At 29.2% G+C, this 25,985-nt stretch overlaps 1 protein-coding gene across 1 annotated transcript in view; it reads right to left on the bottom strand.

Annotated features, from left to right (window-relative positions):
* LOC148299568 (synaptogenesis protein syg-2-like) overlaps window positions 1-23,377 on the bottom strand; it is a 74,953-nt gene extending 51,576 nt beyond the window's left edge. The window contains exon 1 of the mRNA XM_088275929.1: window positions 23,139-23,377. The gene's annotated coding sequence lies outside the window, so the exon portion shown is untranslated. The remainder of the gene's footprint in view (window positions 1-23,138) is intronic.
* Window positions 23,378-25,985: the final 2,608 nt, after the last annotated feature.

The following is a 25,985-nucleotide window of genomic DNA, read 5'->3' as shown; positions in this document are numbered from 1 at the left end:
TAAAACAAAAAAGACAAGGAGTACATTACTGTTCGACTTTTTCCTGAGGAAACACTTAAGACAAAAAGAGAGCTCAGTCGCCTAGAATAAATTGTTGGTCCCTGCTTTGCATGCAAGTCTGGTTGAAAATGTCAAAATTTTCCCGGCTAAGAATTCGCCGTTTGTGAGGCGGACGAAGAAGATAAAAGAAACGGGCAAAGCCTTTCACCTGCCAAACGGCGTCTTCTCTCCGTACGTTTAATTCATTTTGATGAGCCAAAAGAGGGCTTATGAGCTTAAGCACAATAGACTGGCTTGATGGTGGTTTAGAACACAACCTTCTCGAGGGATGAAAATGAAAATGGAGTTTCGATGTTACTTGCCTCAAAAGAATTCCTAGCTAAAAAAAAGTATTTTTTTGGTAATTAAAGGAGTTTTTAAGTATTTGAAAGATCCTTAAATGGATTTTCAGCCATAAGGTATTGAAGTGTGTCTTGATTTTTCTTTACTTTATTTTTAAAAATATCATAAGTATAAACAGATGTAAATTTTTAATTTAGGCTTTTGTCTGTGCTACACCTTTCACCAATATCTTCATAGAGCCAAGTTTTTCAAACCTTTTACGGCTTTTGACTTCTAATATTTTAAAACCAAAAATGCCTAAGTATTCTTTGTTATTATGAAACTCACAATAAATATTAATGAAAGTGCTTGAAAAATATCAAGCTATTCCGTAAAATATTGTTAAAATAGAATTTAAAATCCCCTTCTAGAGTCCAAGTAGATTAATATATCTCTATACTAATTATGGAGTACTACAAGTTTACCTCGGATATATTTTAATAATAATTTCAAAAAAAAAATCTTTATTCATCAGGGAAATATGACATTAAAAACATTTTGAGTTTGTCCAAATATTTGTTCACAAAATCAGGATTTCCTCCAATTACAGGAGTTAATTTCATATAATTTTTTGACATATCATCAAAAATGAAGAAGAATATGGCATTTATGTATAAATTTTAAATTGAAAGTTTGGGCATTTACGGGGCTGACCACCGTTAGCCCGCTAAATGCCCAGACTTCATCACTTCATGATGAGATGTCAAAAAATAATATGATATAAAGACAAACCTAATCTAATTTTTTCACTTGTTCAATCTTACACACGAAAATGCATCCTCGAAATTCTTAGAACAGATTTTATTCTGCTTCTCTTTTTAAGCTACGTCACTGGACTAAAATGTTATTTTTGTACAAATTCTTAAGTGTAGAAATCCGTTAGAGGAAATTATCTTTTCTTATTTCGCTCCACATCTCTTTTCTCTTTACTTATATTTTCTACTTCACGTATATATATATTTGTATAACTCCGCTATTTTGTATTTTCACAACTGTAAAAAACGGGAGAGGCAGGTAGAAATAGCATTGTGCTCCTCAAAAATGTAAATATTTATTGATGAAAATCGTTTCTATCCTCTCTTCTTTCCCGGTTCCGCCGTTTTACCCATTCTGAAATATTACAATACTTACAACGTTAAAATACTCTTCTTTTACTAAATCTTTGATTTTTAGGTAAAAGCTTGTTTAAAAATAAGGGCTTATTCGGCTTACGAGAATGTATGTATGCTCTTACTTTGTGCTTCATTTTTTAGTAATATTAGTTTCGAAGACATATACTTATGTGTGTGTGTATCTTAATTAACAACATTTTTCATTTTATAATATTTTATTCCCATAAAATGAAGGATAGCAATACGACTGAAACACATATAAGAAATTTCAAAAAAGATAAAAAAAAACAAAACCAACACAGAGCAAAATCTTAAATAAATAAAAGTAAAGTTATAGTTAATTTCAACCGTTATCCACACCCAAAGGTGCATAGGGCACCACATCATATAAAAGCAATATTATCTTAATCATGAAGAGGAAAGGTGATCAGCCCTGCGCTAAATGTAGGGGTAGGTGGGGAGGAAAGTGCCATTTTTTTACATTGTATTGAGCACTCGTTTAGAGGAATTCTTAGTTCACCTACTTATAATTACAATATTGCAGCACAGTTTTTATTTGAAAGAATGAAATTATTATATTTATATATATATATATATATATATATATATATATATATATATATATATATATATATATATATATATATATATATATATATATATATATATATATATATATATATATATATATATATATATATATATGTGTGTGTGTGTGTGTGTATATGAATATATGAACAGTTATATATTTGTTTATAAAGCTATGAATTAGGTACCTACAAATTATCTGATTCTCATGAAACTTTATGTATATAATGTAAATAAGCGAATGATGGTATTAACCTTTAAGGCTTTTTGCTTTAGTCAATATTATATTAATTTTAAGTTATTATTGGCTATGACTCAGCTTTATCTTAATGTGTATTTTATAAGTTTGAAGCATGATAAGGTATGTTACAGACGAATTCATTTATGACATACGCACTTTGAGTACCAGTCGCTTGGCTTCGGAAAACAGTCAGCAAATTTCGAGAAATTATGAGGCTTACATAAGATTTCATACCCACAAGGATTTTGTAACATTATTAAATTAAATCATCCTTGAGATATCTAAATGAAAATGATTTTTTACTGTTCTAATCTCTTGCCGTATGTATAGCTTATTTTTTCTTAGTGTCTAGATCATATCCTTTTTCTCGCTCATATAACGAAATTTTATATCACAGAGAATATAAAATTTAATTTTTCATGCGCATATTGTCACTTCTTTCAAGAAACAAAAAAATTCAGGAGATTATTTTTAAGTTTAATAATAAAATAAAATGTATTTAAAATTAATATCAAGCCACTACTTGAACTTTTTACTGTGAAACAGATTTTTTAATGAAATCCTGAATGTTTTTTTTTCCATTTGAAAAATAATTATTATATTTAAAATAAAATAAAACAAAACATTTTCTTCAAAATGCAAAAACAACACTTTCTGCCCTGTAGTAGGCAAATATTAAGTTAAAAATATGCCGCTTTTGCTGGGATATAGTAAATTATTTGGGAATTCCGAAAACATGCACAACTGAAAATTGACGATTTTTTATAAATGACGTTATTGAATGGAGTGAGCGATATATTGACGTGTCAAAAATAATGCAAATAATAACTCCTAGTTGGTTAGTTAATCCAAAAGTATTTGGACACACTAAAATTGTTGTAAATACAAAATACTTAGGTTGATTTATATAAAAAAGATTAGTTTTGAGAACTACAGATGTTTCCATAACATCCAATTTGGTTTGATGTGTTTGCTGTGTTTTGTATCAAGTTTCCATTTTAATTATTAACATTTTTATCGCTTCTTCATTAAAAAAAAGGTTCCTGATTGCTCCAACTGATTGATAAATTCTACGATACAATCACTTTATGATCATTACAATTATTTATGTCTGTGAAGAAAATCGTCTTTCCAGTATGTAAGAAAATTAATTTCTCGTTAAAATACACAATTTTCTGAGACAATGGTGTTTCAACTCAGCGATATATTTAGATAAATTAACGTATCACCGTTCACGTGAACATTAATGAGCTCATGAAATATGAATAAAATGAGCGTGTTCGTTCTACTTCCCGTAATATTCCAGAAAACTAATTCATGCCATAATCGTTGGATATCTTTGCATTTCTAAATAGTATGAAACTGTTTAAAGTTCGATGGGTATTTAAAGTGTGTAACTAGAGATATTCCTTTTTTCATTAATTGATTCGGCAGTCACTTTGTGGTAAAATCTATCCATTTTTAATTGCTTAGTAAATACCACTATTTCTTAAAATCTACATACTATGACACGTGCTTCGATGCATTCCGCATCATTTTCTATTTGAAGTAAATAAGTTTTATCTGTTGTATAATGTAGGAATGAAAATAAATGAATTATCTGTATCCGTAAGGTATTGTTTTTTCAATTCAAAATCTTAACCTGAAAATATAGTATACCCACAGACAGTTTTAAAATGTCTAATCGAATGCATCGAAACACGTGTCACAGTACATTTTAAGAAATAGTGGTATTTACTAAGTAAAGCATTACTTAAAAATGGAGATATTCATGTTTAAAAATCAGTTTTATTAAATAATAACGTAAAAGTAATGATAAATTATACTTTAGAGGCGGTTCACTGAGATTCACGTATTTAATTATGAAGAAGTGATAATTATCAAAATGATTTGATCGACAATCGTAAACGTTTTGTGTTATTCCTTAACTTTATCTCAGTCTCGCAATTTCTAGCTAAAGGTGGAAGAGCATCACCTCAATTATTCCATAAGTGCTCTGATAGTAAGCACGTGAGATCACTTAAAGCCCAATATACGATTAATCGCAACATAATTTTATTTAAACCCATGTGACATTTGATGTTATTAAACTTTTTACTTTGTTTTTCTTCGAAATAAATAAATGTTTTTAAATAATAAAAAAAATAAAATAAAAATTTTTAAAAATCAATATGTAGGTAGTCTAAAAAAAGAATAAATATTCAATTATTCAAAAAAAATATAAAAGTTCTGTATTTAAAGTCTGCGAGTTCCCCCTTAACCCGTGGTGGTAGTTGTTGCTAATTTAAGCGTAAGATGTATATTAGCTAATTCGTCAGGAATCCATTCCCTTTTGTATGATATTCAGGAATTGTATTATGCATTGCTTTATAAATAATTAGAGAGATTTTCTTGAATGTTTTTCGCACATACTTTGTGGCACATTTTAAAAACTTTATAAAATAAACCAACTTTATTTAAACCACTTTTTATGAGTACACTTTATCTAACCGGTTTCGACAAGATCCTTGTCATCATCAGGGTTAATGTACCAAATTCTAAAACATTGAAATACTCATAGTTAATTACCCTTCCCTTCCTTCTTTTCAAAAACTTCGACGCATTCCGTACACCATATGAAAATATGATTTAAAAACATTATTAAAAAAACGGGAAAAAACTCCTAAACGTTGTTTTTATTGTGCATTGCTTAGCGAATGTTTTAGAATTTAGTACATAAACCTTGATGATGACAAGGTTGTTGTCGAAACTGATTGGATAAAATATACCAATAAAAAGTGGTTAAAACAAAGTTGTTTTATTTTATAAAGTTTAATCAGAGAGAGTTTATGATGATATATATATATATATGTCGATCTGCATTAAGCTACCCATTTTCCATTTCTCTTTACGCACTTATCAATAGAAATAACATGTTCATCTCGCTTCTACAGTTAACAATATAAACGAGTTTGCATTTTATTTGCACTAAAGTTAGACGAGAATTTAATATGTTTTGGTGTAGAGAATGTAAAAAAGAGGGAAAGGGCCAAACCTTGCGGTATGCCAGCAGAGACTGAATGATAAGGTGAATGTAAATTTTGAATATGACCGAATGTACAAGTTCTCTAGGGTATGAACAAAACTGTGCATGTACTCTATCACAAATTCTGTGTGTCTTCCTCAAGCGTTCTACAGTATTATGGTATACTTGGTCGACAGAAGTACTCATATTTAAAAAGAAAATCAAAACAAAGTTACCTACACTACATCAGTTAGTATGTGAGAAGTACTATTAGTATCCCTGTCTTTGAAGAGTGATATGGAATTGCTTTTCTATGGCGATTGCATCTCTGAAAACAATGTGTTTTATATCATTTATATTTGAAGCACTAACTTTGTGATTTTCCATTTTATAATTAAAATGTAACTTTGTTTTAAAATCACTATAAATATATTATTATTATAAATTTATTAAATTGTCTACCGGTTTTGAAGCTAACCGCTTTTTTATCTAGACTGAATAATACTATTAATCAGTCTTAAATAAAAAACGGTAAGCTGCGAAAACGGTAGACATTTTAATTAAGTTGTAATAAAATATTAACAGTAATTTTAAAACAAAGTTACATATCAATGATATAATGTGTTTTATATAATTTATTGATTACGCATTAACTTTGTGGAATGGCATGTTGATTATTTAAAAAAAAACACTGGAATATATCACTTTTATGAGTTTTATTTATATATGCGACTAGTTTCGAAAACTTACAGATGTTTTCATCTTCTGGTAAAAATTAAAACTGATTTAATTAAAAATTAAACTGTCTTAATTTTTACCAGGTGATGAAAACATCTGTGAGTTTTCGAAACTAGTCGTATATATAAATTAAACTCATAAAAAAGGTATATTCAAGTGTTTAATTTAGAAAATAATAATAATAATAATAAATAATCAATGTGTTTTATAAAATACTGTTTGAATTTTGTTTTAAAAAATTATATTTGCTGAATGAAGATATATCAACATTATTGAAGCATTAATTATTTTTGACGTTCACAATTTAATATCTTTAAACAGCAACAACGATAATAAATAATTTATATAATTTACCATGTGAAAATCGAGCAGGAAGCATAAAAATAATGCCTCTTAACAATAAATACTCCACGAGGTTCATGGAACAATATTGGATACATAAATAAATTCTTTCGAACGACCTTTCAACCTCTTGACTGCTTGATGTCCAATTCAGACTAAAAATATGCTTCAAAAAAAATATCATTCTATAGAAGATTTCAATAAAAATACAAGTATTTAAAATACAATATTTTGAAAAAATTATTTAATATTAGATTTTAAAAAGCTTAAAAATGTCGTATAATCCTGAAAAAAAATTCAAAATCCTGCTTTCAGCCTAAATTATCTTCCTTTATGTATATATAATTGTAATACAGGTACCGTGGTGTACTTGGGTAGACGCTAGACTGGAAAACTGGCGTCACGGGTTCTGCAAATGATATTGCAAAATGAATTCAAGAAAGATTTTTTTCAATTGAGACTTTGCGGGCTATTCCTTTATAATAATAATATTTATATATAAACAAAATAAACTACTTAAATTCACTAAATTTAAATTCGTTTTGTCAAAAAAATATATAAAATCATGATTCAACTCCTGCCTTGTTGTGCACATATTTTTTTTTGTTCTAGCCTCTTAATAGTCTGATGATATCGGTAAAGATGAAACTCGGTCGCGGGTCAAACATAATAAAAGTGGAAAAAAAAGTTATAGAAATTATGGAATTATAAAAAAACAAATTAATTATATGGTAGGATAAAAAAGTTATTTTAAAACAAAATGCATGCCTATATCTCGAAACAGAAAATCAGCAGTCCAAAAAATAATTTCAGTCGAACTGAAAACCTTTATTAATATTCATTAGGTGTATAAAATTTCGTCCGTATTTTCAAGTTGATTGGGCGGTGCAAATGTCGGCAGGAAATGGTATATAAATTGAATTTTTAGCGAAAAACATTTTTATTTATAACCAACTATTTTGTCCATGCAAATTATTAAATCAATCACGTTATCTGATTTAAAATCGAACAATCGTAATGAATTAAGTGAAATTACAATGTTAACAGACAAAACCTTTTACTTCTGGAAATTATTATTTATTGTTTAAAGGTTTTGTTTCCAAATTCATTAATTTTTTTTGTTCAATTCCAAACTTCGTAACCTCTAACTTTTTGATAAAAATTATGAAAAGGGACTACTTTAAAGAATTGTTTATATTATTGTAAGACCATCAAATTATGAAATAAAGCTTTCGTTCAACATTATGTTAATATATATTTTTTTTAAATCACAAAATCTTGATTATCTCCAATTACAGGAGTTATTTTCATATTATTTTTTGACTTGTCATCAAAGATGAAGAAGAATATGGAAGTCTGCGCAGACTTTCATATTCTTCTTCATCTTTGATGAGATTTCAAAAAATAATACAAAAGCATTTATTCACTTCATTTATTTGCTCATTTGTAAAAACATCATTAATCGATGAAAATGTTGAAATACTTTCCCTTATATTTGTGATGATTTTTTTTCAGGTAATAAAATTTTAAAATGTTTGTTAAGATGGTTTTTAGCCATGTGAATAGAATGAGTGAAGAAATAACAGTAATTCAAATTGATCAGGTGAATGTGGTTGGTAATAGAAGAGGAGCAAAACTTGGTATGATCAAATATTTCAAATACTTTAGCGTGGTCAGGTCAAGAGTTGGAATAATCAACTATAATATATAAGGAAATGTATGCGTTTGGCAAAGGCTAAGACTGTTTCCAAAGGCAGATTGGTATGGAATTCTATTATCTCTACGAACAGGCGAAAGTTGTTTGCAAAGAGAGATTGGTGTAGCGTTATATCATCTCTGCCCACCCTTGCGAAGAGATGGCGTGATGGTTGATATAATTATTGTTCTGATACGTTACTCCGTTAGCGTATTTAGCTATCGCGCTTGAGGTCCAGGGTTCAAATCCAAACAGGGGTTGGATTTGAACCCTGGATCCATAAGAGTTGGTGATTTTACACTAAAATATTAATTCAATATAACTATGGACTGGTCCCTACAGTACAGGATCATCTTACCCCTGTGTAAGTAACAAAACAAATTCATCAAGATAACATTGCGTCTAATAGATGTAGTACCCTATGCACTATTGGGTGTGGATAAGGGTTGGAAGTACGTTACTCGTTCAAATACAAATCGATTTATTATTATTGAAAATAAGGGAAGATAGCGTATATGTTTTACGTAAAAAATATTACTAATTTGAACAAAAAATATTTTAACAAATACAAGCTCAATAAACACGTTATTTCGTTAACTGTTATTTTCTTATTGTCACTCCCTCTCATATTCATTTATATGGAGTTTTCTCCTTGAATAATTTAGTTTTAAAAAATGTTTTACATTGTTCGCACGCCAAGTAACCATTACAAGTTATGCCAATTAATCAATTGCAGGGAAATTTGTGTCGTAACGTAACACATAATTTTCCTTGAATAGGCAGCTTTATGCAAATAGTATTAATCAAGAAAGACAAACGTATCCCTAGAAACGCAATTTGAGTATCCATTATTTATTTTATTCGAATAATTAAGATTTATAAAGAAACCAGGATTCAACCATATATTTTATGCCTTACAAATAATATGAGGTACCAAATGAAAAATAGATGGTTATTTTATTCTTATATTCGAAAACTGGCCGAAAATAAGTTAAGAGGTTAGATATAGATATAGTAGTTACATGGTCCACCTCGGTAGTGTAATGGTTATCACGCTTGATTACCGTTCTGGAGGTCCTGGGTTCGATTCTCAGGAGGGGTCAAATAAATACAAGTGATGTTTTTATTTATTCAATATTACCCTGAACTGGTACCTGAAGCGGAGGGCTGATCACCTTTCCTTCGTGTGTTAACGATCGAAATAACACTGCATTTATATGATGCAGTGCCTTATGCACCATTAGGGTGCGTGGTAGTTCAATACTACATGGTAGCTACATGGTAGTTCAATACTAGCTGTTGAAACCGATTTTTCCGGTTTTTTGGCCGCTTCGGTTTTCCGATATAATAATTAAATAACCATCTGATTGTATTTGGTACATCATTTTATTTATAAGGTGTGGATAAAATTAATGAAAGAATCCTGATTTTTTAATGGACACTCTCAGAATAAAACTAAAACCTCTTTAATTTTTTTAATATATTTTTTTCCATTTTTTTACTCAGGTGAAATTCATTTATTCCAAATATATCAATTAACTACTCGTGAATCCAAAAAATCGCATATTACTTATATAAAAAAAATTTAAATTGATATTTTATAAACGGCAGAATGGTGAAAGATACACAAAAGTGATGACTTAAGCCAGCCAAGTACCAGGTCTTAAGCTCTGGATAGTAAGAATTCTTATTTCATTTACAAAAAATCTATACACATATTTTATTACATTTGATAAATTGATATATTTTTTAAATTACAATATTATAAAGAAAACAAATTGTTATAATTAAAATGTAACTTTATTTTAAAATAACTATAAATATTTTATTATCTCTTAATTATAATGTCTACCGGTTTCGAAGCTAATCGCTTATTTATCAAGACTGATTAATGTCTTGATAAAGAAGCGGTTACCTTCGACACCGGTAGTCATTATAATTAAGTTATTATAACATATTTATTGTGATTTGAAAACAAAGTTACATTTTAATTAAAAAATAAAATAAAATAAGAGTGAAATTAATAAATAAAATGGAAAAACACGAAGTTAGTGCTTCAAACATAAATTTTAAAATAACACTTGTTAGAACCAATCTTAATTGTGCATAGTATATTGCATTAATTTGATGTTTACCATTGGGTTCGTAAATAAAATGGATGTTAATTTTGAATAAAAAATTAAATTAAAAATATAGATTCTTATCTACAAAAACTGTTTGCATACTGAACACTAATTAAAAGAAATAGCTATGACAGAAGAAGACAGGTAGTGTACGATAAGTTCCCTAAAATTTAAAAAATAATCTATGGCTTTATATTATTTTTTATGTATGTTTAAAAATAAATTATAATTAAAATGTGATAACATAATGAAAATATGAAACGAAAAAAAAAGATTGTATTTATAGGGATGAATAAATATAAAAATGTAACTCGATTTACGTACTCAAAAATACGTACGTAAAAAAATATTTTTAATATATTTTTTAAATTAATGAATATAATGAAAGTGCCTTACAAATTGCGGTATCCATTAAAATGTGATCAAAATTATAATTAAAATGTGATAACATAATGAAAATATGAAACGAAAAAAGAAAAAATAGATTGTATTCATAGGTATGAATAAATATAGAAATGTAACTCGATTTACTTTTTATATTTTAGATTTATTTTTTATATTTTTTTAAATTAATGAATATTACGAAAGTGCCTTACAAATTGCGATATCCATTAAAATGTGATTAAATTTTCAATTAAAATATGATAATAAAATGAAAATATGAAACGAAAAAAGGAAAAATATATTGTATTTATAGGTATGAATAAATATAGAAATGTAACTCGATTTACGTACTCAAAAATACGTACGTAAAAAAATATTTTTAATATTTTTTAGATTAATGAATATTACGAAAGTACCTTACAAATTACGGTATCCATTAAAATGTGATTAAATTTTTAATTAAAATATGATAATAAAATTAAAATATGAAACGAAAAAAGAAAAAATAGTGTGAAAAAATATAGAAATGTAACTCGATTTACGTACTCAAAAATACGTACGTATAAAAATATTTTTAATATTTTTTTAAATTTATGAATATTACGAAAGTGCCTTACAAATTGCGGTATCCATATCTAAATAAACCATGAATTAAAGTAAGCTTTTTATAAACTTTAAGTTTGCAATATGTCTAGTTTTATTAACAGCATAAAATTCTTGTTAAAGAAGGCAAGGAAACTGATCTGAATTCCTTCAATTATTTGATCGTTTGTCGAGTCAACCGGCATATTTATTTATCATTATTATTCGAGTATTTATCATTCGGTACTGTTTACTTTGTAGAACTCTAAAGGTACCTACATTAAGTTTGACATTAAGGCACACAAAATAAATACTTCGATAATATCCGTATTGATGAAATATCGAAAGCAAATATATACGCAGTAGAATGTTATATCTACATATGTAAAGTCTACAGATTAAATTACCGTTCTATATGAATATTTCTAACAACAAAGAAACGTGTGAAACATAAATATTAATCTTCGGAACGCCAACCATTCATCGTGTATTCCTTCCACGGATACTCTCTAATTCCCCCTCAACTCTTTACCTAATCCAACTCCCTATGTCTTCTTTGTTTACATCAATTTACAGTTTCCTATATATATTACGTTGTAATTACTCCTGATATTTATTTGTCCTTTACGTACATCATATATTACAAGCAATATCTGTCCTAATTTTAAACCACTGTATAAGGTTCAAACCATAAAAAAATATTGACAGTCTATTTGCCGCTAGTTTTAATATATTGTTTCATAGCAATATTCATTGTACAAGAAATTTGATAAATAAATATATCATTGATTTTAAGTACCATGATTTAAAAAAAGAAATAACCCGCAAAGCCTAAACATTCAATGCCTTGTCTGCAGGTTGGATAGTAAGAATAGGGAAGGTAATTGTGAAAAACTTGTCACAAACACCTAGACTAATAGAAATGAGATCTTTCATTAATATATTTAGCAAATGAGCGTGTATCCAACTACGGCACAGCGCCTGTCATTAAAATATAACTTATTTTGCAATGGATGAGAACAAACCCAAGGAAAAACACACTGTTGATGTCAACAGAAAGAAAAAAAAACTTTATAAGATAAAAATATGGATGTATGGAGAATTTTTTTTAAAAGATAAACTGGTAAAACTGTTCAAAAAATATGAAAATAAACATAAAAGAAGTAAAAAAAAATATTACACGAGTAAATGAAATGATACTTGAGTATGATAATTGTATCCCTAGTCAATGCCCAGAATTACATCATCACCATTCACAAAAAAATTTAAAAAATCCATATGTCTTAGAAACAATTAAAAATCCATAACACATCTTGAAAACAAACCCTACGGATTTAAAAATAGTGTCTTAGGCTATAGTATCGTAGTTAGTATCGCGGGCTCTTGAGTCAGAGTTTCCGGGTTCGAACCCGCTCTACGACAAAATGATATCTATTCTGAATAATGAGCCACTTAATGAGCCATTTAAAATAATTTAAATACAAATAATTATCTTTTAATAAAAAATATATAAAATATACTAAAAATATAATTTTAAAATCTTTGTAATTATTTTAAAAATAATGTTTTATCCGTACTTGCTGAAAAGTGCAGAAGCTCGCGTGGGAGAATATTTAGTGCCAAAAATGGTGTAAGTGAAAATATAAATATCCGTTTACAAAAGCGCGGCTTACATTCTAATATGTAATGTGGACTCGTATTATCGCTAGTATTCACATTGAGAGCACGCAACTTGCTGGCCGGTCGACCCTCAGCCAACAGTGACCGAACCTATAATGAAAACCACTCACATAGAAATTAAGCTATTACAAATAAAATGGCCTAAATTGGAGAATTATATGAACTTGTAATGGCTCTGGTAAATTTAAAATTAAACCCATTATTCTCAGAAATTTGTGGATATTTTTACGTTCCGCCCGGTCGTGCTTTGAATACAATGCCAACGTACTAATGTGATTTAAAATATATTTTTAAATGTGTTTTTTGGTTCACTATGAAAAAAATAAAGGCTTCAGTAGGAAAAGTATGCTTTTGTATAGAAAAAAAATATCTTGTGACTTATTTTCAGAGATTATAATGATATTTTCTTTTAAAGTATTTTTGACGTTATTAATAACTAAAAATTGTAATATAAAATTAAACTTATACAATTAAAAATCCATTCTAAAATTATGACGTACATATGAGAGCATTGTTTAAAAAAATTACCTTATTTCTTAACTTTTTTCTAGTAACAGAAACTTTATTAAAAAAACAGTAACAAAAAACATTAAAGTACGATAAAAACCTTTGTTTAATGCGTTATTCTTTATTTTGTATCAAATTGAGAATCTTTGTAATATATGAGGATATTTTTTATCCACCAATAATATTTTATTTGAATCACATACTAAATTCATTCGTACCTTTTTATTTACGTACGCTGTTCAAAAAGTATTCGACTTTTATTCATAAAAGCAACATTTATAATGAAACAATATCACAATATCAATATCAATAAACCCCTTCAAAGTAGTCCCCTTGAGCTGCTACACACTTCTCCCAACGTTTCTGCCATTGCTGGAAGCAACGCTGGTAAGGCCCTTTTGGTATGGGGCGCAGGTAGCCCGTCACAATGTTCATGATGTCTTCCCTGGTCGGATATCTGGTCTCTTTCAAAGGTATTTTTAGCTGGGGATAAAGCCAGAAATCACAGAGAACGTATTGAAAAAGGTGAGATCATTAATAATTAAGTCTTCAGCTTGTGCTGTCCAATCTCCACAAGAAGTTGCTTCTGCCCAATAGTCAGCAACTTTAGCACAAATTTTTCCAAAACTCTTCTGAGTGCCAAATCTTCAGTTAAAATGGAATGAATGGATCCAACACCAATGCTTACTTCATCAGCAAGTTTTTTATTTTTTTTCGATGATCTACCATGATCTTGCATGCCAAGGTTCTAACTTGATTAATGAAAACATCATTTTTGGATGTTGAGGGCCTACCAGATCGTGTTTCACTCTCCACTGATGAGAGGCCATCTTTGAAGCGGTTATATCACTCATTTATTTGTGTAGTGTCCATTGCTTCATCTCCAAACACCTTTTTTTATTTTTCGGAAAATTTTCACTTGAGAATCCCCAAGCTTCAAATAAAATTTGATGCAGTAATGTTTTTCAACTTTTTCTGTCATTTTGTTAAAACTTAAATCTGATGACAATAGCGTACATGTGTGCAACGGCGTGCAAACGGCTGAGTGGCGTTGTGGTCGTGAAAAAAAATTGAGCATGAGCACTAAGTATACCTACAAATGGTCATCTAAGCTCCGTCCTCAAACCGTTATTTGGTTTGCAAATAAAAATTATGGTTGGATATTTTTTGAACAGACCTCGTATACACAGTGGTGGCCAAATGCATTAGGCACCCCTACAGAATTGGTTTGTCTTTAAATACTGAGACTCATGGAATTCTTGCAATCTTTTCGGATTGAATCGTATTTTGATGGATTTTACCTACTACTTATTACCTGCTATCCCGACCTACGACAGTTAGGGGCATGGTTTATTTAAAAACACTATTTTTACTAATTTCAGGGGTCAGTTTTACATGTGAAACATTGCTTTCTAGTTATTTTAATCAGTAAAAAAGTGTTTTTTATGTATTTTTATTTAAGCCTTCATTATTTTATATTTAAATGACAAAAAACTGATTTTAGTGAAAGTGAGCGGTCTCAAATAGTTTTATTGAATTCAGAAGGGTTGACCCGTGTAAAAATGGCTTAAAAAAATCAATGCACCCAGTGCAAGGTTCGAATATTTAAAAAAACATTTTTTGAATCTGACCAAAACTGCCAGAAAAGGGATCACATCAAGTGGCAAAGACTGAATTTCAGTTTAGGAATTATTAAAAAATCGTCCTAGTATATCTTAAAAGCTATCTGCTGAACTGGAAAATGAATGCAACATAATTTTTTTGAGACGCATCTCTGACATTTCAAACTACTTAGTATTTTTTGCCAGTACACCCACAATATGTTAAAATGTCCCTACTGCTTATTCCAATATCAACTTTTCACATTATTTTAATTTGATTTTGCGTCTAACTGTTATACTGTTGAATGAAACATCGTAAAATGAGTGATAATAAAGGTGGTTAAAAATAGAGAAAAAATAAAAATATTTCTCGAACATTTATTTTTGACTCGTTGGATTATTTTTAATTTGATGCCCAAACCATCTCAACACACCTTTTGTTATTTTATTTTATGTTTTATTTTCAAAATAAATTTGTCCAATTACATTTTTTTATACACAGATTGATTCGTATTTATTTATTCAGATTTGATAACAAGGGTTTTGCTGTATAAAAATAGGTGCACTGCGTTTTAAACAACTATTTTTAGAAGAAATGTAATTTTTCAATTTTTATTTTCCATTACTGTAACATTTCATTACATTTGTTCCCGACAGATGTTAGAGGTCAAAATAATATATGGAACAAAGGCAAAATAAAGGAATGGGTAAATGATCAACAGTTTATTTTATGAAAATCGTAAAATGTTTATATTCTTAATTTTTCATTTTTTTTATGTGTATATTTGGTTAAAATCGTTAAAAACAATAAAAAAATGTATTAAAAAAGAACTTCACCGACAAGACATACAAGATGGCTTGGCGGGTCTCTGCAAAAAAAATGTTTTAAATGTGCAAAAATTGTGATTTAAATAAATGTATACAAATAAAAAAAAATAATAAAAAAAACATGAATGATGTTAAGACTCTCGTTGAAATCTAATCTTTAACCTTTTGATCAAACTGATGGGAAAAAGTCGTAGAAAGCGAGCAGCAATAAGGGGGATAGGGAAAGAGATTTGTATCCTGAGAGCACAAACCATTGACGATTTTTCTACGCCACGTCAAGTGATTCATTGTTTCTTTTAAACAAAAAACAAAACAAATTTAGATGAGAGCGTTTTATCAAAGAGTTCGCAATGAAAATGCTCTTACTTTAAAGACCCTACATTTGAGTCACCGTGTACATATACAATCATAATGTACATAATAAAGGTAGTCTACTAAATATCTACAGGGTGGCGCAAAATTAATCATTTATTATTTGACATCTTAATATACAATAGATGAAGAAGAATATGAATAAGTCGGGACATTTACGGGGCTTACGACCGTCATAGGCTGGTTCACCGTGAACATATACAATCAGAATGTACATAATAAAGGTAGTCTACCAAACATCTACAGGATGGCGCAAAATTAATCATTTATATATTTTTTTAATCTCAACATAGATGAAGAAGAATATGGAAGTCTGGACATTTACGGGGCTTACGACCGTCATAGGCTGGTTTAAGTGACTACTTTACACACGTGTAACATTTATCTATTCTACCCAGGATTGAAAACCACAGTACTCAAATTCTGGGAATTTCTATTTATATGATCCAATTTTCGAAACATTGTACAAAAATCACAAAAATTTTCACAAGAAACATGTATTGGTGAGATGAATTAGCTTTTTTTTATTCAACAAAAACTGTTATATTTCTATGTGATCATAATCCAATTCCTGGATTATGGTCACATAGATTATTATAATCACAAACATGTATGTGATTATAATCCAGGATTCGATTATAATCACCGTATCGGAAAATATCTGGCTTTGTACATCAATCATATTTGACATTTATAAACTAGACAGCTGCAGTACACAAACACATTTCATGACGCAAAATTAGCCATTTAATTTTGTTTTCAAATTCCTTTTTTACTTAAAAAAAAAATAGTTATGGAAATCTTTATTGGAACTTTTACATCTGTTTCTGTTTAACGGAAGATATGTTCGTCAAGTGGCTGCCGTTAGTGTTCATGTATATTTGTGGTGGGGTGGAAGCCCTTATCCGCACCAAATGGTGCATAGGGCACTGCTTCATATAAACGCAGTGTTATCTTGATCGTTTACACATGAAGGAAAGGTGATCAGCCCTCCGCTTCAGGTACCAGTCCAGGGTAATATTAAATAAATATTACAGTGAAAAAATCACATATATTTATTTTACCTCCCTGAGAATCGAACCCGGTACCTCCAGAACGGTAAACGAGCGTGCTGTCCATTACACTAGTGAGGTATATTTGTACCCGTTTTAAAATACATTAATTTGTATACTGCTGATGTCTAGTTTGCGGATGTCAAATTTGACTACGTACAACTTCATTTGTAAAAATTGTAACGTCTTCCGATAAGTTGATTAATTTAGCGCCACCCTGTACCTACCTCCAAGGATCTGGTTCACAGGATTACACATAAATAATAAAAATAATATAAATAATAATAATAATAATAATATATCTTAAAAGATTAAAGTTCTGTGAAAAAAAATCATTATTATATTTTCTACGACCATACCAGTCTGAAAACAATTTCAAAATCATTAAACACCACAAAAATCTCGAATTCTGGGAGGGGACGGAGATCACTGTCGAAATTGAGATGAAATTACCGGGAAATGTCATTTCTTCAATAAAGGGAAGTACCTAAGCGGAGTCGTGGAGGAAATTCATCGGATATTGTATTACACAATCGTCTATCATTCTATTGTAGCATATTATATTGTGACATTTTACAGATATAAAACTGACTTTGGTTTTAAATAAATTAAAATGAAACGTTTAAAAGATATTTAAATCCTGCTTTTCATTTGAACGAGTATTGTGAACAATATACGTATTTTATTTATTGTTTTGGCATTAACTTTGTGGTAAGACATGTTACAATAATTAAAGAAAACACTTCGTTTTTTACCACTTGAGTTTTATTATAGACTACATGTTTCAGAAGTTAAACTTCCATCATTCAGGTCTGTATAATAACATGTAGTTATTATACAGACCTGAATGATGGAAGTTTAACTTCTGAAACATGTAGTCTATAATAAAACTCAAGTGGTAAAAAACGAAGTGTTTTCTTTAATTATTGTAACAATATACGTGTATAATGCAATCAACTTGCGTTGTTTCGGACAGTACGGAATTATTGTAATACATTTTCATACATCTCTACATCAATGGAGAAGAATATAGAACTCTAGGTATTTACTGGGCTTATGACCTGTCAAAGGCTGATTGAGTGATCACTTAATACAAAAATTAAGTGATTAAGTGCGCAATATACTGGATAAGTGATCACTTTACACTTAAATACCCATATTATTTTTTGACATCTCATCAAAGATGAAGAAGAATATGGAAGTCTGGCCATTTACGGGGCTGACGACGTAATAGGCTGGTTTAAGTGATCACTTTACACACGTGTGACATTCACCAATTCTACCCATTATTGACAACCACACTACTCAAATTCTTGGAAGTTCTATATATATGAACCAATTTCGAAACCTTGTTCTTGTATCACTAGAACTTCACTAGAGACATCTATTGGTGAGATGTAAATACCCACATTCTTCTCTATCTATGTTGAGATGCTTAAAATATAACAAATAACTCTTTAGTGGAGATAATCCAGATTTGTGAGCAAGTTTTTGGACACACTTCAATGTTATAAGTTATGGTAATGTTTTTAAATTCTTTGCACAAGACTCCAACAGACTTTATAATATACCTTTATTGATTTTTGAAAAATTATTATTATATCGTTTACTCGATAGACAAGTATTTTTTGCCAAAATTGCGTTACAAAAGCGGAAAAAAAATAAACCGGTGTATCGCTAATACATGTTAAAACAATTTTTTTTCACAAAATAATTATTCTCCAAATACAACAATATGTTTTTATTTTATGTTTTACTTCGATGCATTTTCAAACACCGTATGAGAAAGGATGCGGAATGTATCAAAGCACGTGTCACAAAAGATTTTAACAAATATGGTATTTACCAAGTAAAAAACTTAAATTAAAAATGGAAAGATTTTAATACAAAGTGCTTTTATTTTTATCTAAGGATAGTTACACGGCCAATCAGTCGACCGCAGTTGACGTTTTGGCCACCCCTATTTTAAAGTATGCATTTGGGTATGAAGGTTGACAATTTTGTTACAAAATGCTTTGTTTTTTTACTGAGCTCAATTATTATTTAATCTATGAAAGATGTAAAGATATGAATATGTAACATACATCTATATATATTGTGTCCTTTCAAAATTATGATTGGGAATTTTAACTACAAATGTGTGAGTAGTTTGTGAGATATTCCTGAATAAATTGATCTTTCGATAAATAATACAATTTAATGTAGAACATGCAACCTATTTTAAACTTTCATATTTTCTGTACAGGCATAGGATAATAATGTTTGATAAACTATACATTCATATCATTCATCGTTCACTTTGTGTAATACTACTTTAAAAAGTGAACGATGAATGAAAAGGATAGTGTTATAATACCACACCACAAAGTTAACTATGCTTTTAATATACAAAATAAACTATGCATTATTTTGGCAAAGTTGAGATAGAAAAAGTGTTTATAGTGACCCATCTAAAAAATATTTTAAAGTTGAATGAGACATAACACTAAAAATATGTGTTGGAGGATGTCTATCCAAATGTAACTCGTATTACTTTAAATTATATGTAATTAATCACCATCTAAGAATGGTTACTTTAAAATGACAATGCACCGAGTTTTCGCTCGAATTTTCGGACCTCTGACGAGACAAAAATGAATTTTCTAATAAAATTCTTACTGAAAATAAAACCAAGCCCATTTGTCATTATTTGAACAGAAATATAAGATTTTTTATATTTATCCAATTCACATTATGGTTAGTCATAAGACTAAAGAATCACATTAAATAAAATTTAGGTTAGACTAAAAATTCATTGATGCTACGGAAAGATAACATGATTCGAAGGCATGGCCTAGGTGACTTTTTCTATGTAAGAAGGACCTAAAACATGAGAACGAGGAGAGCTGACCCCAACACTCTTTAAAGACAATAATATGGAATAGAGCCAGGAGAGCTCATTTAAACTTTTTTACAAAAAAATAGTGCATAACCTATATCCGCGGTTTTAGTCTAGTGATTTCAATCCACCTCTTTTTCAGGACAATCACTAGAAATCTAAGCACTTGCATGCCTAACCTCTAAATTTTTGGTGTTGAGAATATCTATAAAGGACAATACATATGTTTTTTTAGGATACGGAGGGTATTTGGAAGATTGAATATGAAAATAAGAGTGTCATATTAATTATAAATGTAGTATAATGAAGTTAAAGAAAAAGGCGATGCAGAGAGGAGAAGGACAAAAGAAGATTACTAATTTAAGCCAAATCACTTGTGCATAAGGGAAATATCTTATGACTGCTATCCATTAATGTGGCGTCCAAACATTATATAACTCTGTCTTTAGTCAAACATTAAACAATTATTATTTGTCCTCAAATTTGCTAATATTTTTAATCAATCTAGTCTGAGTTTTTGGCTTCTTTCCCGGACAATATGTTTTTTTCAATTGAAAACAAACTCTTTTAGAAATCCGATTTTTTTAAATATTTTATTTTTAAATATAAATATTTCCATGTTCTTATTCACCCCTCATCAAATTCCGCGTATTTCTTGTCCCAAATATGTGATTCCTGCATCACAGTCATACAATATAATATTTTGTTAGGTTAAAGCATAAAAGATGAATCAAAATTTTGATCAATTGGCAACATAATCATTTGTTTTATTATTTCGTAGTGTACTGTACAGGTTAATGTAAAAATATAAATAGATCACAGATTTGTACGTGACAAACTCAGCATCTAAGACTCCCATCTACAAATTGTTTACATGGAGGAAATCATATGATACTATGTAAAGGGCTGTTCAATGAATACGTAGACTGACGTCATAAAACCAAATGTTCTTTATTAAGAAGTTCCATGTCAGGTACCTCTTAAAATTAATACCTTTTCAACGCACACAGTTATCCCATTGATGTTTTCATATTTAGAAACAGTTTTGGAGCGCTTCTGTTGTGATGTCCTTTAGATCTTCCGTCGCGTTCGCCTTAATCTCGGGAATCGTCTCAAATGTTCTTCCATTCAAAGATCTCTTGAGTTTGAGGAACAAGAATAAGGAGATCATGTGAGTAGGTGGTTCTGAGTTCTGCGACTTGAATGGGCTTAAGCTGATAAAATAACAACGTTCACGACAACACTCCTCACCAAATCTCGCTCCTTCTGACTTATTCTTGTTCCTGAAACTCAAAAGACCTTAGAACGGAAGAAGATTTGAGACGATTCCCGAGATTAAGGCAAATACGACGAATGAGCCGAAGGACATCACAAAAGAAGCGTTCAAGGACAGTTTGCAAAACTGGAAACACCGTTTGGATAAATGTATGCATCGGAGAGGTGACTACTTTGAAGGGCACCTAGACATGAAATTTCTACATATATAAAGTACATTTAGTTTTATGACGTCAATCTACAATTTAATTGAACACGCCAAGTATTCAATGTGAAATATGGATATTTTTTATTGGTTTGACCTATTGAATATTTTCTACCTGATGGGCAAACATATACCTTTTACGATGACTCTTCGGAAAATAAATTTTCTAAGTGATTTGACGAAGAGAATTAGCAGAAAATAAATAACTTTGACTTCGAAGTGGCTCAAAGCCCAAATTACAAACAAAAAAGTTCAAAGGTAAATACATAGAATCGATCTATTAGTGTTCAATGTTTAAAAATCCTCCAAAGCCAATTTAGCAACTGCAATCTGACTGCATCGATTGCAGAATTAAAATACATGTCCTTATCAAGCTGATTTATTTTTATTCACATCAATAAGTGAAGTTTTACAGAAAATTGGTACTAACATACTTGTCATGCATGTTAAATTCTTCTTCTGCGTCTTAGTCCTCATAACTGGTGGTTGTGACTCTTATCGAAGCAATGAACGTGAAATACGCAAAAAAAAACATATACAAATTAGATGATAGACTTCTAACATTCGAACAATTATGCAATTGTTTGCAGTCATAGAACTAAATTTGAAGAGCTTATATTGTCTGTTGTAAGCTTGATAAAAGTGATAATCCTAAAGAAACTCGTTTTTTTACAAATTTTTTTTTGAATTTATTTCTTCTGTATTTCTATTTTTCGTTTTAATTCTCGTTTTTTCTTTGCTTTTTTTTTACAAAACATAAATATGCAAATAAAATATAATCGATATTTTTATTTTCTTTCAGTTTTTTTTCGATTAAAATGTAATTTATAATATCTTTTATTGATGATGACGTATAGAAAACTACATAATATAACATTGAGAGAAACGTGATCTAACATTTCAAGTTATTAGACTTTTTAAATGGCTTTTATTTCGTTTAAATGAAATAAGTTCTATGGGATAAAAAACAAACCAGTTTTATTTTCATGATTAATATGCACTGAAATAAGCTTATTTTACCAATTAGAAATACAATCGCTACAAACATCATTTACTTTTTGATATATTAATTTATTTTTCGCTGACGTAAATACAACTTTAAAGCAGATATACATATATGTTTTAAATATCAAAAATTATAAATATTGCTGTTAATATTAAATCAGCGAGTTAAATAAACTTTTTAAAAATAAATTCTTCCGATCGTTGCGTCTATTATTTTACAGAAAAACATAAGTAATCCGAGATTTTTATTACGAAATTTATCTATTGCACATGCGGGATTACTTAGTTTGGTTAAAATAGGTTTTTTGAAGTGAAAAATATTGTTTATTGAGATTTTTTTATTATTTAGCTGAAATTAATATCTTTTTTGTTTTCAGTTCAATACTTCGATTATTTTAAAAAAAAAAAAATAATATTTGAATATTTATTGAATAATTCACTATCAAAAAAAAATTATTCATTGTTAAATAAAATGAAAATTATGCATTTAATACTAAAAATATTTTTCTTAAAAAATTTAAATAAATTTTTAAAAATTACTTACTCTTTCTTCGAAAAAAACTTTATTTCTTTAACATGTTTATCTTTCACGAGAAAAAATTAACTAACACTAAAAAAATACAAAAACCACGTTCACAAAACAAAAATGCGAAATTCCAAAAACACGAGCACTCAGCTCCCAGTTCTAATCACCCGCGAAAAGTAACGAATAAAGTTGGCAGAGAAGAGGGCGCTCGTGGCGCTTCCCGTCCGCGCTCGAATTTGCAATTTCCCGAGAGTGGTTTCAATTGCACGAGAGTTGGCGACTGGCTCGACGAAAGGCCCGTTCTGAACTGGAGGCTCCGCTGTGCTGGCCTATACCCTACGCAGGGAAGGGTGGCGCATGCGCGCGGACCACCCCAATTAGCCCGCCACTTTTAACGAGGAAAGCCACTACAATGTTAGCTGCTTCTCGATGGATCGGTTGCGGACGGCTGCTTAACATACGTTATTTCTTAACATATACCATTTCTTTTCTTTTTGATGATCGAAAGGCTTCTCGTGGGTTTATTCTAAATTTATTTTATTTTATCTAATCAGACCCTTTCCTCATCCTTTTATTGGTATCTTCCTTATTTTACATATATATTTAAATTTTACCGAGTATTTTATGTTTTATCGAGAGTTGAACACAAAATTCATCTAACAGGGTTTTTTCCCCCTTTTTTGTTGTTTTTTTTTATTGTAATTTTTTTAATTGAATTTATATATATAATTTAAAAAACTTTATATATCTTTTATATAAACCATAAAAATTAGCTCTTAATAACGATATCTCAATAGCATCTTTTTTGTTTAAAAAATGTCATTTAAAAAAATATATTTGATAACAAATAAAATAATAAGCTATAAATCTAGTTTAGACCAAAAGTTTGTGGTTTGACATATTATGGTTAAGAATAAAAAGAAAAAAAAATAGAAAAACGATGTTTATAAAAATAGATATAAATTTTCTCTTACAAACATAATGCACATAAAAATGGAAATTAAAATTATTTTGAACAAAATTCTGTTGCTTTAAGTTAAAATTTATAGATGTAAATATTCTATTGTAATTTTTTTAAATAACTGCATTTTACACACATAGATGAATTACATTACCCCGTTCATTACTGACATCGTCAATCAGGTTATCGTCGTCAATGTCAATAAAGATGAAACCCGGTCACTGAATCACAGTGTAAACAAATGTATTTTTTTATTTTATTATTATTTTTATTTATTTTCTTGGTGCATAATTACTTATATACGTAACGATTTAAAAATAAATTTTAATTTGTTATCAATATTGACTATAATTTTTTATATTATTTTTTGACATCTCATCAAAGATGAAGAAGAATATGGAAGTCTGGGCATTTACGGGGCTGACGACCATCATAAGCTGGTTTAAGTGATCACTTTACACACGTGTGACATTCACCAATTCCACCCATTATTGACAACCACACTACTCACATTCTTGGAAGTTCTATATATATATGAACCAATTTTGAAATATTATTATTGAATCACCAGAACACTAGAGACATCTATTGGTGAGATGAAAAGAAGCATTTTATTGAGCTGAAACTCTTTTATTAGCATGTAAGGTCCAAATGTAAATGCCCAGACTTCCATATACTTCTTCATCTTTTATGAGATGTCAAAAATAATATGAAAATAACTCCTGTAATTGGAGATAATCCAGATTTTGTGAAGTATTTGGATACTCTCAAAATGTTGTAAATAATGAATTTTGACTGACAATTGTTGTTTTGTCTTTTTTTAAATCTGCATTTTCTAAGACTGCACCATCTGGAGGTGAGTAATGCGTTGCAATCCAAAAAATACGATAATTATAAAACCTTAGTCACTCACGTGAATCATTTGCATGAGTCAAATAAAGAAATAGGGGATTGGAATAATTATTCACCCTGTGAGAAATGCGTTCTCCCCCGTGTCAAAAGTGATAAACAGATATAGGTACCTGAAATAAAGTTTTACGCTATTAGCGTGTGATTTACTTAATGTATTCACGAATTATACACTTTTGGGCATGCATATTTCCCTTGGTAATAAAATTTTAACTCTCGAAGGCGTGATACAGAATATTACGGAAATAAGACAGCCAATTTTTTAAAAATCTTTTACATTTTAAGATATAACATATTGTATTCCCTTTTTAAAAATTTGAAAGACCTTTTCTCGTTTTTACTTTAAATGTATCATATTTTCATCAAGCTGGTAGCATTTTCCGCTTCGAAAAAAAAAATTTTTTTGAAAGTAAAACAATTGAAAAAGCACCTTTATAATTTTATTACGTGCATATATGTCGGGTTGTGGTCCCGTGGCTAGTGTCGTAGACTCTTAAGTCAGAGTTTCTTGGTTCGAAACCACTTCACCGCAATTTGATACCTTTTTCTAATAATGAGCCGCTGAGGCTCACAAAAAAGTCTGAAAATGAAATATCTGTGTAAATAATAAAACAAAAATATTTTTCTTTAAAAAAAAAATTATATTTTAAGGATCCTAATACTAACCAATGCGTAGTACAATTATGATAAGTAAATTATACAAAATCAGTTAATAAACGAGATAAATTATCAATCCTAAAATTAACAACAAGTAATAATAAAATTATCAATTTAAAAAAAAAAAACTAATAGTTCGTATGATTATCAAAAAGCACGTGTTATAAAAAAACGAAATGCTTTGATATAAATTCTCATTTGTTTCGTTATCTTGTCAAATATATAGCGCTTTAAAGTTAAGGTAAAACGAAAATCATCAAAGTTCAAGATGACGTTACATCAAATAAACATTTAAACGATATATTTACATACCTTACACATTCACAATAGAATGTTGT

This window comes from Brachycentrus maculatus, unplaced genomic scaffold (assembly GCF_059751285.1).
Source record: "Brachycentrus maculatus isolate JH-2025_06_01 unplaced genomic scaffold, ASM5975128v1 h1tg001076l, whole genome shotgun sequence".
NCBI lineage: Eukaryota > Metazoa > Arthropoda > Insecta > Trichoptera > Brachycentridae > Brachycentrus > Brachycentrus maculatus.
Note: the sequence above shows the minus strand (reverse complement) of the source record. Positions and strands in the feature narration are given on the sequence as shown.